This window comes from Trachinotus anak, unplaced genomic scaffold (assembly GCF_046630095.1).
Source record: "Trachinotus anak isolate AG129_WGS33_773 ecotype Australia unplaced genomic scaffold, CSIRO_AGI_Tana_v1 ptg000025l, whole genome shotgun sequence".
Lineage (NCBI taxonomy): Eukaryota > Metazoa > Chordata > Actinopteri > Carangiformes > Carangidae > Trachinotus > Trachinotus anak.
In genome coordinates this window covers 10,337,852-10,345,571 of record NW_027273876.1, presented here as the reverse complement: position 1 = coordinate 10,345,571, position 7,720 = coordinate 10,337,852, and the positions used below count along the sequence as shown (strand labels likewise).

Genomic DNA, 7,720 nt, shown 5'->3' with positions numbered 1-7,720 from the left:
TCTGTCTGCCTTATAGAAGTGTTATCAGGTGTCTGAAACTAAGACGGTGGTGAAAGGTTGGTTAGATAATGCACACCTTAAAGCATCCCACACTTAATATCTGCTAAAATGTCTGAACCATAAATAGTGCAGAACAGGATCACCATGGTGAGGTGTCATCTGGGCAAGGTGTACCATTATCTAAGGCAGTGGAAAAGGACGCCTAATCACGATCCATAATTAACCCACAGACATAAGGTCTGATTTAAACTTAAAATGTTTTCTTTTTACCAGCTTTAAATCTTAAAATAAAAAAAACACCCCAAGGAATTGTGCCTTTTTACAGATGGCCTAACAATATTTCACAGTTTTTGAACCAGCATCCACAATCTGTGTGACTCCAACAAAACAAGCGGGGGGCATTCTGCAGGACCACAGGCTAATTCCCCCTTTCCTGGCTTTTGATGTGGAAATATCCTAAAATGCAGCAATCGGAATAATTTTAATGACCACACAACTGAGGTTGGTGGAATTTGCTATCAGTACAGCATGGTGGGTAAGTTTAATTCATTTGTGTGAGTAACATCAAACCGTGACTGTGAATCATAATATTCATGGTGATTTTAGTTGTTTGAGGAATGATTTCACCATTTTAAAATGAGACATTGACAGACATTCAATCCCTTTTGAGTTATTATTTATGATTCACTCAATTTAAACATTTTGTGATCTTAAGAACAAGCTTGTAATGTCAAGATTACCAGGAAACACAATTAAAAATATATTTTAAATGATGTCATCTCAATCCTACCATGTATTTACAATACAGGAGAAGTGAAAGATATCCACCTTTTAAGTTGCGGTTTTAACCAGCAATTCCTTTCAGACAGATAACTGGGTCTTCTTAGCCAAGGGACACCCACACACAAAGCAGTCAGCATTCAGACAAGTCTCAGAAGAACCACTGTCATCGTACATACTCTGCAGCAACCTTACTTTAAGATTTAATTGAGAGCTCTGGATTCCCAGAAAAATCCCAGACCTCATGGACTGCAGGCTCATCACGGTGGCCTAGCAGCAGCGAGCGTCTACGGGGATTTGTGGTTTGGGATTACAGCAGAACACAGACGTTCCTCTGAAGCCAAGAGGAGCAGCCAGTGACTGATTGAGAAGAAAAGACACCAGCTGGAGTGTAAAATATGAAAATCTATCTCATGACTATTCAAGGAGGCATATGATGGTATAGCTAAGCTGGCAAAAGTTCATAGCCATATACTTTATAAGCACCTTGTGTAAATATTCCTACTTACTAAAACAACTTGATTTCTTAAGGGACAGTTCAAGCGGGTCTTATTTTAATTTAAGTTGATGGTTTGAAATCCGCTTCTTGAGCTTCTTGTGTAACATGAATATGTGAGTCAGTCAGCAGTGTAAACAATTTATGAAATCAAGGTTATGTAATTATAACCGTTACTGCACTGCACCATTACCAAGTGTTTTAGTTGCCAAATACCTTAATCATAGTTCATTTGCCATAAACACAACCCATGCCAAACCTTATTTATACTGTAATTGGCAAGAAAGATTTTTAAACACAGGCACTGAATGTTTAACAAGACCAAGAGTCACCAGCCATGCTAGCAGCTCTGTGAGGCTGGACTTGGGCACAGTAGTACTGAGCTAAATGCTAATATAAACATGCTAACCTTCTCAGAGCAACCATGCTGATATGATGATATTAAGCAAGTATAACGTGTTCCACCTTCACCAAGTTAGTACAGTACCATTTGCTCATTTAGCTATAAACACAAAAGGATCTGGTCATAAACCAAAGGATTGTGAAGTGAAAATTTGGCCTGATGGTGGCACTAAATGAAAAGTTAAGGAGTCACCAAAGTTCGTCCTGAGGCAGGCATGAACATCTGTACCAAATGTACAATCCATCTGCTAGTTGCTGAGACGTTTCACTCAAAACCACAAAAAAACCTTTTGGTGACCCTAGAGGAAAGGTTGGGGAATCACTAAGGATATTAGGATACATGGTTGGGGAACCATTTATATCTATAGCCATTTAATAGCTGTCAAGACATTTCACAAAAACAACCCCAAAGATGTCAACTTCATTGTGGGGCTGGGAAAAAGTCAAGACTGGACCCAAGTGGTGGACCTACCGACCTACCAACAGTGGCATCTCTAGCGCCACATTCATATAGTGGCTTAAGACAACAGCATTCAACATCATTTGTTTTTCATAATTGATCCAAGTGACATGGTTGGAAAAAAAAGGTCCAGGATAAATACTCCTTAAATAATACTTAAACTGTCCCAGATAATGTTGTCAGAGAAGAAACAATTACTGTACTGCAGGTCAATTCAGGTTAAGTAGGTAATAATTCTAGAGAACCACTAGAAGGTTTGAAAAAAAACAATGAACATTTTTGATAAATTTAAAGATACAAAGTAATATATAGGGCAAATGCTAGTGCAGTAAGGACAGGCAGAGCTAATTTGCATGAGAGGGAGACAGAGGGAGAGTGTGTGTATTTGTGATTGCGCATGTGTGCAATATATCACTGCCTGTGTGTGTGGGCACACACAACAGCACATCCACTAATCACATCCAGGCAGCCAACAATACCAGCACAGTCTGCAGGAGAAGACAGTGAAGCACAGGCTGCAGGTTGCAAGCTGTGCTGAATTTCAGGTCTGGAGTGTGGATTTGAAAACTGTCAAGTCCGAATCATTGACAAGGACAGGAAGTTCCTGAGGTAGGAGAACCTGCAGGGGAAGATTCTGCCCCCCCGTTTTTTTTCCTGGTATATAGATTTCCTTGCAGTTCTTCAACCTGACAGTGAACAGTGCAGTTGGGCTTACATGGAGTGAGTCAATAAGTCACACAGTATATTGAGGAGCGGGGACGGGTAATATCTTGAAAACACACAGACACAGACGGAAGGCGGAGGTTTTATTTTCTGGTTTGCATACATACTGTGGCTGCTGAGATTTGATTATGTTGGATATTGTATGTGTGGAGTTGGGGTGGGTGTCTGCATAACAAGAGCCAATTCTGGAGGCAGGCAGATCAATTTCTCTAGATTGATAAATTACATGGCATACAGTGCCTTCTCATTGAGATGACACTGTTGCATATTACTTACTTTAACAACTTGAGTCTCCCATGCAAGTATTGTTATGTCTTTTCTGTCTGTGTTTTCACTATAAAATCTGAGCATATCACAGCTGATTTGCATGGTGCTAAAGAAGTGGTAAAAATGCTATTTGGCAAGATTTGCAATGGTACGGATAAGGAAAATAGAGTTGTTTATGTCTCCCACAATCACATTAGTATGGTAGGTATTATATTCTGAAATAGTGATATTTAGATATTGAATTGTCATTTGTTTATTTCACACTTAATCGCTCACTCTTGAAGTATTTACAGTCTGACCAATTAAATCAGAGGCATTGCTGCAGGCGCTGAAACACTGTGTCTTTGGGGACTGATGCTGACACTGCTGGGGAACACTAAATGATTTGAGATGACAGCTACAGTAGAAAACTAAATTTACTATAAAGTATAATACCTCATTTAAAAGTGTTTGGTTCCCAATATGTTCAAGCAGCACAAACAGCCAGATCCTTTTTACACATACTAAATAGTTTCAGGGCCAGTTGGAATAATATTTTCTACCATCGAGAAAGGTTTTCAGCGCACAATGTTGCTACCTTTTCAAGGCCTCTACCTCAGCTTGTTCAAAAACTTTTAGCCATCTCTTAATGTGTATTCTAATATTCTGATTTTTGGACAAGGACAAATTGTACTGTCTTTCGTAATTCGTGCTTTGTAATAAGCATTTTCTGACCTGAATGGTATCCTCGCCACTGAAAAGGCCAACACAGGAAGCAGGTCTAGACACACAACTGAAAATGAATTCCTGGATTGTCAATAGCGATTCAGGGACTGCTTCCAGGCGAGGATTTAGCTAAAGTTTTTCTGCATTCTGGAAAGATTGGCCCTCCAGGCAAGCTCACGGATGACTTAGCGTGAACAGCCTTTACTGTATGCTCAGCAATGGCTAAATGGTTTTACTGCCTGCATTTTTTTTTTCTTACATTTAACAAGGGGGACAACACTCAGATTGTGTGGTGAAGTGATGCTCATCTTTGAAACAGTTCCTCCAGTCAGAACATCAGACAGCTATGCAGCAAACGGAGCCAAGGAGAACAAGAATATGCGATTGAATAGAAGTGACAAGGTGTGTCACAGTGGGATATAAATGGTAAGAGAAAGTCAGTTGCCCCAGATCATGAAGTTGTTAAAATCGACACCTTTAGAGCAAGAGCAGACTAATTCTTGGGTGCGATGTAAATGATGAGCCACAACAACACTGTGAAAGTGAAGCAAGCGAGACTTACTTCAGTCTGCTAATGATACAAATGCCTCCTGAAATAGGTTGTCAGGTTCACTGACGTGTAATAACCCCCAAAGTAACAGTCTGATATCAAAACTGGTCACCAAATCTGCCAGAAAGTAGCACATTCTTGACAAAAATAGATGCACGGGCACAATTAATAATTAATGAATGTCAACACTCTCCTATTTAATCGAGTTTGGAAACAGCGTTTATGTCACAGGCCACACTATTCACTTTGCTCTTGATTCCAATATCTCTGATTAATTTTTATCTTTTTGAGTTGCATTAGCAAACGTCCACAGATTATATACAGCAAGGCAATCACTGTAATCCATACACAACCAGCTCACTGAGTCACAGACTACAATTCAGCGTTTGGGATTGAAAACTATAATTACTGTGAGAATGAATCTGAGAGTGTGCCGTACATGTTACAGCTGAGCCGAGTGAAATTAGAACTTTGTGTATGAAGAAGTAAATAGAGTGGGCTATATTTCCTGAGGCAGTTAGAGCCTTGAACACTGCCTGTAACCATAGCAATGTGAAAGTGCGGAGTAAAGACAGCGACTTCAGAGGCTTCAGAGGGTATTTAAAGAAGGGTGAATTTACCCATCAGGCTGTGATAAACTGACACAGACAGCGACTTCAAATGCTCTCCCTCTACACACACTCACACGCAGAACCCCTCCTCCAGACCAAATAACTGGACAACATGGAGGACAGATATAAATAGGGTTGACCTCATGGATTATTTGATTAAACAATTAGTTGACAGATAAATGAATCGGCCATTATTTTTGTCAAACATTTGCTAATTCTAGCTTTTCTTTGTCTTAAATGATAATAAACTGTGTATGTTTGTGTTTTTGGCTCTAGTTCTTAAAAAATATCAAAGGAAAATATAAATTTGTCTTTGTCAGTTGTACCCTTGGATGTTTCTTATCTCTGTCTCTAAGCTACTGGCACCCCACCTAAAAACAAACAACTTAGTTGCCCATACCTCCTGGCATGGACAACTAATCAGAAGCCGATTCATCAGCAGGAATATGATGAATCTGCTTCTGAATATTTCAGTATGTCTTTAGGTTGTTACTTTAGTGGTAGACTGTTCTCTTTTAACCAAACTTGTGTGTTAATTTGACACGATTTAGCACTTTCAGAGGTCTCTATCTGCACAGGCTCAAGCAGGCACATTCTCACTGCACACCCTTTCCAACGTTATCAGTGTGGAAAGCGGAAAGAGCCTGCAGGATGTGTGATGGGTCTAATTCACTGCAACGTCTAATTGAAAGTGCTTTCTTGGTAAGAGTAACGAAAGGTGAAGGTCTTTTATTAAGAATGAGGAATAAGTGTTCATTAATGTGATTAACGTAACTTATGTGATTGTTCATTTGCCTAGTTTACTGCAGCCTAAATACTATATCTATACTTGTTTTCACAGTTTAAAAATCTGTTCATGTGCTGTCCCAGTTCATGATTTATCTTAAAGCAAAGCCATTTCCTTTCATGTTTAAAGAAGTTCACAAAGGTATTTAGAACCATGGGGTGCAGGACACCCACCGTGCAAACATAGCAAACAGCCACCCATATTTATTGTTTATTTTCCAAGCAACAAAAGATTTTTCGTGAAGCAAGAGGAAGGCCTTTGAGATGATTATATGCTTTTATTTCCTTCTTCTAGCAACAAATTGGAATGAAATGATCTCTCATGATAGATGAGAAAATCATTGCTCAATGCCCACTGGGTGATTTCCTTGCTTTATCTCTCATCTCAAACACCTTACCTAGTAACTGAGCTGGGTACAAAAGACAACATTCAATTTCACTCTAAATCCCACAATAGTCCCCTGTTTTCTCACATTGCAGGAAACTCTGGGATAATGCCTTGTGGCTGCTGGAGATGACGGCCTAATGGCATGCAGCCATAACGTTCACACCTGAATGGACCTGTCGCCACATTTAAAACTGAGAAGGTCTTTCTCTAATCTTTGTTTCTTTGTGGAGAAAGGTGCTGAGCTTTCTGTGTCCATATCTCTGTTTCCTTTCATCCATCCATCATAAAATCCCTGCTTTACATTCATGATGCATGGTTTCCAATCCTAAATGTCACTCTAATGTAAGATCTTCTAAATATTTCCCCTTTTCCCGTGTAAATTACACTCCTTTCTTTTTTCATACATTGTATTTGTACATAGTATATAACACATTATCCTAGTTATATATCTGTTAAGAAGCTCCCATTATCATTTGTCAAGGAAAATGTCTCAGTAGAGTCATCGCTTTCTGTTATTGTTCTGTGACAGCCTTTGTGATTTCTGCTGCTGGGGCTTTTACACCAGGAGGAAGGTACGCACTCTCTCTGATGTGGTTAAAATTTTAACATATCCACTCGGTTTTTGTTGTCTGCTGCAGTTTTTTTCTGTTCATTAAGTCCTGTTTTTAATGGAAAACAGGTGCCCAAAAAATGGATGTGGGGCATTCAAGATGCCCTGCTAAAGATGTTAATGTGTTGCTGTGTCTTTCATAACAATAAGAAGAGATTTAGCTTTATGCCTTTGTTTGTAATGTTCTTTCAGATAGAAGCAAGTCATTCGGAAAGCGATCTCTCTTGACAAGCCCTTAATTTAAAATTAAGATCATCCCCTGTGTACTTTCAGATGCATAAAGACAATCAAGCCTCTATCTAATCACAGGCAGTGATGCACACTGGTTAGCTGTGACCTCATAAACATAATGTAGCTCATTGAAGGACCGGTGGGAAAGCGTTCAGGAACAGCACTACAGATACCCGGAATGGATGTGTCTGATGAGGTTTAAACAGGAATCAGATGTAATTTAGAAAGTTGCAATAGAGTTAGCTCAAAGTTCATAAGGTAGTCATGTTTACTTCTCTGCACTCATCACTTTTCAGCTTGTATCTTCTTCCTCTGGGTAAAACAATTTATCTACATAACACATGCTCAAAGTCACATGCATATGCAACAGGAAAGTAGTAAACCATCAAAAATTTGCAATTCGGACTAATTATCAAAAATGAAAACATTCTTATTCAGACTACAGAACCATTTATCAAAAACCCATCAGTCGTAACACAATTTTAGATACTTAGAGCAATCATCCACACCACCTTAGGACCAACATTTCCAAGGGGCAGCTCACACATCCACGGTGAAACTGTTGCTCCATCGATGAGTTTCAGAATAACGATTTTGCCAGGCAGAGTTGAGATGCCCTAATTGTTACGGATTTTATGTCTCCTTAAATAAATTGCTACCTTATACCAAGTAATTTACTTGGAAAGCATTATTATTTCATGCTTTTTCTCA

At 39.1% G+C, this 7,720-nt stretch overlaps 1 long non-coding RNA gene across 1 annotated transcript; it reads left to right on the top strand.

The window, feature by feature from the left end:
* Positions 1 to 2,452: 2,452 nt before the first annotated feature.
* On the top strand, positions 2,453 to 6,781 carry LOC139608964 (uncharacterized). The gene is made up of 4 exons (XR_011685121.1): positions 2,453 to 2,747; positions 4,103 to 4,259; positions 5,573 to 5,696; positions 6,261 to 6,781. It is a non-coding gene; the product is annotated as an uncharacterized lncRNA (long non-coding RNA).
* The last annotated feature ends 939 nt before the right edge of the window (positions 6,782 to 7,720 follow it).